General features: G+C 42.1%; 2 protein-coding genes across 2 annotated transcripts in view; both read right to left on the reverse strand.

Moving 5' to 3' along the window:
• The window catches only part of MAD1L1 (mitotic arrest deficient 1 like 1), a 492750-nt gene that overhangs the window by 402220 nt on the left and 78233 nt on the right, over positions 1-12297 (reverse strand). The window lies entirely within an intron of this gene.
• SNX8 (sorting nexin 8) overlaps positions 1-12297 on the reverse strand; it is a 238329-nt gene that overhangs the window by 91508 nt on the left and 134524 nt on the right. The window lies entirely within an intron of this gene.

Below are 12297 nucleotides of genomic sequence, written 5' to 3' on the forward strand. Positions count from 1 at the left end.
AGTGCCTCATATGTCTGAGAAACAGGCCAATTGCCTGCCCTGGAAGGGGTTGCATTCGCTCTGAAGGAGCAAGTATGCAACCTGGGGTTGCTCCTGGATCCAGCTTTGTCATTGGAGGCCCTCATAGCTAGGAGCATCTTTACTAGCTTAAGCAACTATTCCTGGACCATCATAGCTTGACTATAGTAGTCTAGCCATCAGTAATGTGAAGACTGAATTGCTGCAATATACTCTATGCAGGGCCGGCTCTACGATCAGGCTGGGTGGCGCAGGGCGCCACGGCGCCGGCCCGCCAGGGGGGCGCGCCACGCAGCTGCTCCCGCCCACCTGCTGGCCGCTCCGCCGCGCAGCACTAAGCACTGTGCGCTAAGCCCGCCCGCCCGTCGCGCAGCAGCGCCCCTCGGTGGCCGTGCTGCGCACTGAGCCCGGCCGCCTGCCAGCCGCGCTGGAAAAGGGGGGGGCAGAGGGATCCGTCGCACCACGGCGCCAGGGCGCCAAAGGTGCTTAAGACGGCCCTGACTCTATGTAGGACTTAACTTGCAGTTAGTGAAGAATGCTGCAGCACAGTTGCTGCCAAGAGTGATATCCTGTCACTGCTGAAACATTTGTACTAGATACCACTTTTTTTCCGGGGCAAGTTCAGGTTTTTAATATTCATATATAAGGTCTTTAGTGGCTTGGGACGAGTTCACTTGAGAGACTGCCCCATATATACCTATTTAACAGCTTCCATCTATGGAACTGTGAAAGAGTTATACAGTGGTACCTCAGGTTACAGACACTTCAGGTTACAGACTCCGCTAATCCAGAAATAGTACCTCAAGTTAAGAACTTTGCTTCAGGATGAGAACAGAAATTGCACGACGGCGGCGCGGCGGCAGTGGGAGGCCCCATTAGATAAAGTGGTACCTCGGGTTAAGAACAGTTTCAGGTTAAGAACGGACCTCCAGAACGAATTAAGTTCTTAACCCGAGGTACCACTGTATATTGTTCTGCATTGGCAAGGAGTCAATCTTTCATTTTAGCAGCTCCAGTTATGCTTTAGAACTCTCTGCCTATTGACATTAGGCAGGCGCCCTTGCTGTACTGTTTGAGACATTTGCAGTAAACTTTTCAGTAAATCTTCTCAGACATATAATTTAGATACATATTTGTTTTAACAAGTTTTGCAGATTGTGTTTTATTGAAAATTATTTATGTATACTAGTTGTTTCTGCTTTTACAGTTTTGCTGAATTTATCTGTAGCCATATTATTTACACTGCTTAGTTTTCTGATTAAGTGGTCTATAAAAGTTCTCTAAATTAATTAATTAGATTAGTTGTGCAAGCTACTGTTCTATGGAATCTAATAAAACCCTTAAATCATCACGTTTTACTCCAGGTTCCCTCACACAGTTAATTCAGCAGATGCTTCAGATCTATTTTGTGCAGAAGTATGTTTGAAAACTGTGTAGAAAGCTCACATCTGAGCACTTCCTAGAAACTGCTCTCTAAGGCTGGCACACTAACATGAAGATATTCACCAGCTTTTAGCTTCTTCGCTTTCAGTTGTAACATTTTTTTATCTAATTGGCTTCAGAATTTATAATCCTAGTGACAGCATTCTGGCTGTGCAGCACAAAATGTTTTTTAAAAATAAAATAAGAAGAGTGGTGGAAGACGACTAGGAAGAAGCTGAGCGAAGGCTGAAGGCACCATCTTCTGTCAGGAACACATTACTGCAGCAAAATGTGGACTTGCTAGTGCAGCTGCTTCTTTTTTCATCCTTATATACTAAGAAAGGTAATCCAGAGCTTTCAGGAAACTCTTTTCTGCTCAAAAAGCAGCACAGGCACCTGACAAGTTTTCTGCATACTCGAGGAAAAATTAGTACAAAGCTGAAGTGCAACCAAAACAGCCAGACTTTGAAAAGACTAGATTGAGCAAAGAAAAAATGCAATTAAAGCAGCAAAAAATTAACATTTCACCACCAGCACCATACAATAAGAAGGTTTGTCAGGCACACGCTTCATTGACATATGTTCATATCTGTCAGCATTTCCATGATAAATCCCAATTTTCAGCCATTGTTGATCAAATCAAACAAAATTTGGTATGCAACTTTTCAGGCCCAGATGCTGAAATAAAATATGCACATTAGTCATTTACGTTTCAGAGCAGCAGAGAGCTGTTCTGCAACTTTCCACAATTTGAGTTTTTTGCCACACACAGCTAAAAACAAGACTTTTTCCTAATGAAACTTCTGACAATGAATCCTTTATAGCAAGTTAGTAGAACATTTTGCTGGAGAAACTTTACACACAGTTGATTCAATGCCACAGTGCACACAATATTTCAGTACTATTCAAGTATAAATGCTGGTAAAAAACAAAAATGTATGTGTGCATACACACACACACACACACACACACACACACACACATGATAGGGATGTGTTAATCTAAAAATAAAAGATGCCATAAGCAGAACCCCATAACACTTCTGAACCAGAAAATGTGCAACTATAAGTTATGCTTCCCCTCAACTGGCATAGCCAACTGATATTTCCAAAGACATATGACAGAATGGAAGTTGTTTTGTGGGTCTGTGATGGCTTACATTAGACAGAAATTGGGAACCTGTGATCCTCCAGACGTTACTTACCAAGGCATAGGATGGATGAAAGATCTGTCAAATTTTCCTAGCATCTTTGAAATCAATGGAAGTCAAGTGCAATAAAATGAGTCCAGCTCAACTATATTTTTCTAAAGCCTTGATTTATATGTAAATTTTTCAGTTAACCTTTTCCAGTCACCATGCTGTTTGGGAACTAACAGTCAATAGAATATCTCTGACATAACTTCTAAAGGTAAAGGACCCCTGATGATTCTGGGGTTGCGGCACTCATCTTGCTTTACAGGCCGAGGGAGCTGTTGTTTGTCCACAGTTTTTTCCGGTCATGTGGCCAGCATGACTAAACCACTTCTGGTGCAATGGAACACCGAAACCAGAGGAGCACACGGAAACGTCGTTTACCTTCCCGCCGGAGGGAGCGGGGGGCTGGCGGCAGGCAGGATGACGGAGGCGGTGCTCGAGGGCTCTCTCAGCAAGTACACCAACCTCATCCAGGGCTGGCAAAGCAGGTAAATGTTGTGGGAATGACCTCTCTCAGTCTCATTTTTTTTGGGGGGGGGTGTGTGCCAGTGGGTCGACCTACTTCCTTTCCCCCCTGTCTCCCCACCCTCCCTATTCCTCAGTCCCCCACCCATTCCCAACCCCCAGGATTTGCCCCGTCTTTTAATGGTGGTGTGCCGCGTGATTTTTTTGGCGGAACAAGTGTGCCGTGGCCCAAAGAAGGTTGAGAAACACTGGAATATAGGGACAACATTTGCCCTCCTCCAGTCTGCTGGGACTTCACCTGTTCTCCAGGAATTCTCAAAGATTACAGCCAGTGGTTCGGAAATCACCTCTGCCAGTTCTTTTAATACTCTTGGATGTAGTTCATCTGGCCCCGGAGACTTGAATACATCTAAACTAGCCAAGTATTCTTGTACTACCGCCTTACATGTTCGGGGCTGTGTTTCCCCTGCTGAATCATCTGCGCCATATTCTTCAGGTCGGGCATTGTTTCCTTTTTTGGAGAAGACTGAGGCAAAGAAGGTATTGAGAAGTTCTGCCCTTTCTCTGTCCCCTGTTCGCATTTCACCATCTTCTCCTCTAAGTGACCCCACTGTTTCCCTGTTCTTCCTTTTGCTACAGACATACTCATAAAAGCACCCCCCCCCCCTTTTTTTTTTTGCTTTAACCTCTCTAGCAAGCCTGAGTTCATTCTGTGCTTTAGCTTTTCTGACTTGGTCTCTACACGTGCTGGCTATTTGTTTGATTTGTTTTTATAATAATTTTTATTGATTTTTTTATAGAAACAAAACCAACAACACACACAATACATGCTCTGTCCCTCCAATTTCCCTGCCCCCACAAGTCCACTTCTGCCACCAGTAGAACCCGTGGGCATTGAGAATCAGAGGGGTCCATTGTAAGGCTGGGTTTGACCTCCCCCTCCCCCCTTCCCCCTCATCCCCTCCCTGCCACTGAAAGGACAGGGATGGAGGGGCTCTGGGGATTGGTTTCCCCTCAGCTGCTCCTTTAACACAAGCCTTCAACAAAACATAAACACAATACCTATAAAAAAAGAAAAACAACACCAAAAAAGAAAACAAATAAAAAATTTAAAATTTCCAATTCTTATTTTCTTCACATTATAATTGTGACTTCCTCAAATCTCTTCTTCCTGGTTTTCCTAACTTCTCTAATTAATTGTGGCGGATTTTCTACTTCAATTCCAAATCTTATCCTTATAATATTAACTTATTCCTCCTCCGTCTTCATGCTGCCTCCCCACAAGTCCCCTCCTGCCACAAGAGGAACCTGCTAGGCGCAGCACTTCAAAGGTTCCATTTTTGTGTCTGAGCTTCCCTCCCCCCCCTCTCCCCCCCAGAGCACCCTCTGCCACCAGGTGCTTCGGAGCAAAGAGAGGGGGGAAGGCGGCCCTCCATCCAGACACTTATCTGAACACAAACATGTCACTACAAATCCAAAAATTGTTTCCCAAGCCATTCTTCTACTCCCCTCCAGAAAACTAAATTTTTATATCTGTTCACTCTCCCTTCTCCTCCCGGTGTCTTTTCCCCCCTTGGATCAGCAGTCCTTTAACAGGCCAAGATTTCAGAAACCGTTAATCAATCACCAAAATACTTTTTGACTAAAAAAATTTACCCCACGCCCGTTCTTTCCCACTTCCAAATCCCGGCCTCTGTCCCCCCCCTCCCTCTGCCTTTCCTTTTCCTCAATTACCCATGCCCAATTTTTAGTCCCTCCAGGAGCCTTCTTTTCTTGAATCAATTCATTTTGTTGTTCTTGACAGCTGTCATTTTCCTTTTCAGGTCCTTGTTGTTCTTCCTCCAAGTCACATTTTTTATAATCCACCTCAGTTTTTGCAAAATCCACTTCTTGTTCTTTACTCTCAAATAAGGTTTCCACATTATCCTCTAAGTCCTGATCTTGAGCCAAAGTCTCTGAACATGTTGGACTGGAGTGTTGCAGTGTCCTGTGAATGTCCTTCAGAATCTCTAAATAGTTCAAAACTGTCTCTTGGAAGCTTGGTGAATACATTGTTTTCATTCCTTCTAACCACAGACTGGCAGGAGATTAGGAGGCAGAGCACACTGGAAATTTCCATTCACTCACGCTTTCCTCCATCTTGGCTATACCTTCCATTGTCTTTAACTTTTCCACAATAAATCATCTATTAAGTCCAAATGCTTCAGCCAGTTAAGCTCTCAACGAATTTTTATAAATTTTTCTTGTCTTTTGGCAGTTTTGACAGCTTTGACAGCTGTCAAAAATTTTCCCCTTAACGCACTTACTGTTCCTCAGGAGGTGCCGGCGCCGGGGTTTGAGAAGGGATAGAAAGATTGTTTCTTTCGGATACAGAAAAAACAAAGTATCCCTTTCGGCTTTTGGCTTTGGAATATTTAATACGCCTCTTGATTGACCATTAGGAAGAGATCGACTCCCGTTTTTGAATCTCTCCCTGTTTTCCGAATTATTTGTTTTTAAAGTCCACAAGTCCAATGAAGATTTCACTTACTTTGGTCAAATCTTTTATTTCTTGGAAGAATCCGCCGCTTGCCGGGTGAGGACTCGGAGCTTCGCTTCTAGGAGGCAAGTTGGACCCCAAAATGGCTCCCGCGGCTCCACTCCGCTGGCTCTCGATTGCTCTACGGAGCTCTCGGGTAGCGGAGGAACCGCGAACGGAGCAGCTGCTGGGCGCTTCAGTCACCGGGACGCCCTTCCCGGTGCTCTTGTGGGGAGTCCGCTCGCTCTGCGGACTTCCCCCCCCTCCGCGAGGCCAGGGACTTCGCAGCCCCTGCGTCCTTCTTGCCGGCGCGACGGACCGGAAGTCCACGTGCTGGCTATTTGTTTGAATTCCTCTCTGGTGGTTTCCCCCTTTTTTCCATTTTTTGTACATATCCCTTTTAAATCTTAACTCAGTTAAAAGTTCTTTAGATAGCCACCCTGGCTTCTTTAGGCACCTTCCATGTTTCCGTCTCATTGGTATTGCCTGAAGTTGTGTTTTTAATATCTCCCTTTTAACAAACTCCAAACTTTCTTTAAGTCTAGAATTTGAGTCTTAGTATGCTTGGTTGCTCCTTTCCGCTGTATAATAAACTCCAGAAGAGCATGATCACTCCCACCTAATGATCCTGCCACTTCTATCCCACTAACCAGGTCATCACTATTGGTTAGGACCAAATCTAAAATGGCTGATCCTCTTGTTGCGTCTCCTACTTTCTGGACAGTGAAATTATCTGCAAGGCCAGTGAGGAATCTGTTCGACCTTATGCTCTTGGCTGAGTTTGACATCCAACAAATATCAGGATAGTTGAAATCCCCCATTACTACTATCTCACTTCCTTTTGAATGGTTGGCCATCTGTTTCAGGAAGGCATCATCTGTGTCCTCAGTTTGGCTTGGGGGTCTATAGTAAACTCCCACAATGAGATCACTGTTATTTTTCTCTCCTTTAATTTTGACCCAGATACTCTCAATTTGGCTTGGAAGTTTTAAATCCTGGATCTCTTCACAGGTATACACATCTCTGATATATAATGCCACTCCTCCTCCTTTCCTGTTTGGTCTATTTCTCAGAAATAGATTGTATCCCTCTATTACTACATTCCAATCATGAGACTCATCCCAAGAGCTCAAGTTCCAAGAGCTCTGTACCAAGAGCTCAAGTTCATCTTGTTTATTTCCCATGCTCTGTGCATTAGTATACAGACACTGAAATCCATTGATCACCCCCCCAGCCTCTTATATAAGGATTCTTTCCTCCCACCATTAGGTTTGCGTGCTGTTTGCTCCATTTGGTCCCTGACATTTGGATGATCATCTTCAGCACTTGATAGATTCCTACCTTCAGGACCACTGTCTCCCTCCCCCACATAAGTCAGTTTAAAGCCCTCCTGATGAGGTTTTTGAGATTCTTGGCAAAAACATTCCTCCCAACTCTTGTGAGGTGCAGCCCATCACTTGCCAGAAGTCCATCTTCAAGAAACGGCAGACCATGATCTAAGAATCCAAACCATTCCTGCTTGCACCATTTGCGAAGCCAGTTGTTCACTTCCCCTATTTTACCCTCTCTCCCTGGGCCACGTCGTTCAACTGGGAGGACAGATGTGATGACAATTTGTGCATTTAATTGCTTCAACTTCCTGCCCAGAGCCTCATAATCACTTTTGATCTTCTGGAGGCTATGGCTAGCAGTGTCATTGGTTCCCACATGGACCAAAAGGAAGGGGTATTTGTCAGTGGGTTTTATGATTCCTTGCAGCCATTCTGTTACATCTTGGATCTTGGCCCCAGGGAGACAGCACACCTCTCAAGACGTCTTGTCAGGCCCACAGATCACTGCTTCTGTACCCCTCAGTAGGGAATCCCCTATCACCACTACACGCCTCCTAATACGCTTGCTCATGATTCTTCCATGTGCTGCCCCTTCCCAAGTCACCTGCATATTCCCGGAGAACTGACTTTGCTGTTCATCTTCATATTCCTGATGAACTGTGATGAGGGAGAGATCTTCAGATGGAGTCTGTTCTTTGTCTTCCATGTTAAGGGAAAGTACTTCAAATTGATTGTGTAGTTCTAAACCCTCAGAGTGATCCCTGGGCCTTCTACTTCTATGAGTCACATTCTTCCATACATCTGGCTCCTGTGCTGGGGAACTGACCTCCTCCTCAGGGATGTCCCCTGCCTCCTCTTTGGTGCAGAAAGTGTGCTCTGCTGCATCCAAGAAAAGCTCCAGTTCATTAATTTTCTGGAGCGTAGATACAGCCTGAAGTTGCTGGACCAACAGAGGAGTACATAATTTCATTCAAAACTATCTGTGTCAAGCCAGTACATGTTGCACTTAGAACAGCAAGGAACTTCTTAAGCAGAAGCCTTTCCCACCTAAAAATGCCCAAACAGCTCAGACCGCCATCATTACGCTCCAAGCCAACTGCTACCTACCTGTAACTATCTAAGGAAACTATCTAAGGAAAGATTGCCAGCCATGCTAAGTAAGATATAGCCAAAAGAAGAGCAGCACGACAGCATCAAATTCACCTATCATTCTGGTAGCTAAAGCCACTGCAATGCAAGCATGGTGCGGACAGGGGGGTAGCTGTACTAACATGTTCAGCCATATTTCCATTTCATTGGGAAAAAAGGTTATAAGCAAAAGTTCATCACCTATCACCACCTGAAACAAGAAGTGAAAAGAAGTTTGGTAAACTACATCCACTGGTGGATGGTCCAAACATTATGAATATAGGAGATGCCACAGGGACTTGTATTAAGCCAAATAAACTTTGTGGTTATGGGAGGAATTTGGAATCAGTTTGGGCACTACTATAGAAGGGTCTCTGTTTCTACCCTGTCACTATCAGCTTAATCTCAGATGTTGGGGTACTTGGAGAAGGGTCTTTTGTATTAAGTACTCCCAACCAAATGTTTAAGGGCTTTAAAAGGTAAAAACACTTTAGGAATACACAGCAAGGTAAACAAAACTACAGGAAGGCAAAACAAGCCACTGACACCATTCTGAAGTCCCCACAGAACACTTGCAAACTAATCCCCATCTACTGAAAGAAATCTATCCCCCCACCCCACATCATTGAAGGTATACCTGAAGGAGCATCTCCACCCCCATCGTTTTGCCCGGACACTGAGGTCCAGCACCGAGGGCCTTCTGGCGGTTCCCTCATTGCGAGAAGCCAAGTTGCAGGGAACTAGGCAGAGGGCCTTCTCGGTAGTGGCGCTTGCCCTGTGGAATGCCCTCCCAATCAAATGTCAAAGAGGAAAACAACTACCAGACTTTTAGAATAAATCTGAAGGCAGCCCTGTTTAGGGAGGCTTTTAATGTTTAATCCATTATTGTATTGTATTTTTCTGTTGGAAGCCGCCCAGAGTGGCTGGGGAAACCAAGCCAGATAGGCGGGGTATTAATAATAATAATAATAATAATAATATGAGGAAATCTTGACGAAAACTGAAAAAGGATGGAGTTTAAAACCTTTTGAGGACATTAAAGGAGTGTTAACAGGATGGATAGAATACCATCAAATAAATGATGTGCTTAAAGAAGATAGAAAAATAGGTTTTGAGGATAAAAGATCCAAATTTCAAATAGAAGTACTAGAAGGCAAAACAAAGCTTTTGGCAAAGATGTATGATTTGTTGTTGGAGTGGTATACAAAAGATGAGTTGACAAAAGAAGTGATGATTAAATGGGCAAAAGATTTGGGGCATAATATTGAATATGATGCGTGGTTGAAATTATGGAATCAAACTTTAAGATTTACAGCATGTACTGCCTTGAAAGAAAATGTATATAAGATGATGTACAGATGGTATTTAACTCCAGTTAAATTAGCTAAAATGTATAGAATGAGTGATAAAAGTTGCTGGAAATGTAAAGAGAAAGATGGTGAATTTTATCATATGTGGTGGACATGCGAAAAAGTTAAAAGATTTTGGGAAAGTTTATATAACGAATTGAAAAAGATGTTTAGATATACCTTTCCAAAAAAGCCAGAAGCATTTTTGTTAGGAATAATAGGAGGAGAGATTAGAAAAGAAGATCAAACACTGTTTATGTATGCAACAACCGCGGCTAGGACTTTGTTAGCCCAAAAATGGAAATTACAGGAATTACCTACAATTGTGGAGTGGCAGATAAAAATGATGGACTATGCTGAACTTGCTAGATTGACATGCAAGATTCGTGACCAGGGGGAGACAAGGTTTCAAAAGGACTGGAGTAAATATGTGGACTATATGGAGAAAAACTGTAGATCATTAAAAACTCTCGCAGGATTAAAATAAACCTTACGAATTGACCAATATGTTAAAAAAGGAACTGCAAAAAAGGGAATTAACAAGAAACCCGCATGAAGGGAGGGGGGGAAGTCATAGCTCGGCGGAGCAAGGTAAAAGATGTGAATATAAGATTTTGTATAAAAGATTGGTTTTGTTAATTTGTTGAATTTGGAAAATTGGAATAAAATGTATTTAAAAAATAATAATAATAATAATAATTATATACAGTACTGTACAGCATTGACAAATAAGCCACATCTTGTTTATGTCTTCATAGGTTTCCTATTATCAAGCCAAGTTTCAACATTGCTCTCAGTTAGAACTTAAACCTACAAGCTTCAACAATTGAACCCATAATCTTGCCATTAAAGAAAGCCATTGCACTTCAATATGGCTACATAATAAATAGCTGAAACCATCATGATCACAACTGTTACCCACTGTTGCCAATGCATTTCACTAGTAAATACTAAATATTTTAGAAACTATTATAAGCCATTTCTTTCTTCTCCATCTCATCTCATCTCATCTCATCTCATCTCATGAGTTCTGTGAATAGCTCTTAGGGTCGTGGGTTCGAGCCCCCATTAGGCAAAAGATCCCTGCATTACAGAGAATTGGAGTAGAAGACCCTCATGGTCCCTTCCAACTCTACAGTTCTGTGATTCCATTATTTGCTGGGAACCATGTGATTAGATTTACTCTTAAGAAGCCCAGGAAGTTCTCCTGGGAATTTGGAAACAATGGAAGAGTTAAAATACGGGCATTTAAATGTCACTTAAGGCAGAATAAAATATTGCAGCTAAAAGGAGAACTTGACACTTGGAATCTGAACTAATTATAGTGTCTTGGAGAACATAAAAGTTTTAACTTGAAAGAGCTTTTAGCGTCAGTGGCAGTTACTGGTCTCTTTGTACTCAAAAGGGTATCTTGATCATTTTTTGTTTCCCCTCCTTGCATAAAAATTTGTGCATGACTGTGTCCAGCATGAAGAGGTACTTACATAAAACTGTTCTGTCAACAAAAACATCAGCCCAGGCAATTAATACCGTAAATGAAATAACAACATTTTCTCTGCGTGGGATCATGATCCACACCCATTAAAAAAAAATACACAGTCAATTATTTTTTATTTCTTTTAAGATACTAAGCAAAACATGCTTCTGAAGACTCTTGATATCAACCATGAAGAAAAGGTTAATCTTGGCTGCATCAGTGAATTTTACACTTTGGCTAGCAATTTTAACAACTGGCTAAGCAGTTTTAGCTGCTCTTAATAAAACACAATTTAAGCTTTTACTGCCCAGCTTGAATTTGTTTGCCATTAGCAAGAGGTTACAGGGAAAAGGCAATAATCAACCAGAATTTATAAGAGACCCTTAGGAGGTAGCACATAATATGCAGAGACTCAGGGAAGTGCATTTAACCACTGCTGAAAAACAACCTCTGCCTGACTGATTTGGGCACAACACTTATAAAGAACAAACTAAAATGTTTGATAAATGCAAAGCACCAGAAACCTAGGTTATATTTTTAAAAATTTGTTTCAGCATTATTTTTAACAAAGGGCTGATATGTGGATAATTAGCCCTGGCAGATTCCCCAGGGTGGGAAGAATAACAAGAATAGACATCACTGCAGCCTACCACTAGAAAATGAAATTTTCCTGGGAATCAGCTGCACATGGACCAGAATGTCAATGCTTATTCTTAGACTCTTGATGGAAAAATGCATTTTTCCAATGCAACAAGGTAGAGAGCAGGACTGCTACCTGAACTCATCCTAGCAAAGAAACATGTGAACTCTCTTAAGATATATCACTTTCTTTTTCTTTTTTTTTTACTGAAAATGTAAAAACATACACAATTTGGTAAAATGTGTTGGCATTACATAATTTGCATCCTAACCTCCAGCATCAATTGCTTACATATCAAACAAACTCAGATCTCAAAAATGACACTTTTGTAATTACAGTATTCCATCACAAAGCCTCCTTCATTTGTGATATTTCTTTGACAGGAATCTGTAAACAGCTAGTAGGTGAATTCAGACTGAGTTAATAGAAATATAATATAATTGCTTTCACTATAAATCTGGAAAGTGCAATACGAACATTTACTTGCACCACATTTATCTAGAACAACTTTGCCTGGGTCTCGTCCTACTGGCTAACAGCAAAGCTTTATAGTTCAATGTGATTCTTGTCTAGTTTCACAGGAAAGACAATGCAAATTACTGTAGAAACATGTGTTTAAACCTTCTTAGTCTCACAAGCAAACTAAGTAACATCCCCATCAGTTCTATTGGCAGCATTTTGATAACTGTGCACTGATTTCAAGTAACAGACCCAAGACCATGTGGTCAGGAACACTTTCATAATGCAAAGGGTT

The sequence above is a fragment of the Zootoca vivipara genome, chromosome 14 (assembly GCF_963506605.1).
Source record: "Zootoca vivipara chromosome 14, rZooViv1.1, whole genome shotgun sequence".
In the NCBI taxonomy this organism is placed as follows: Eukaryota; Metazoa; Chordata; class Lepidosauria; order Squamata; family Lacertidae; genus Zootoca; species Zootoca vivipara.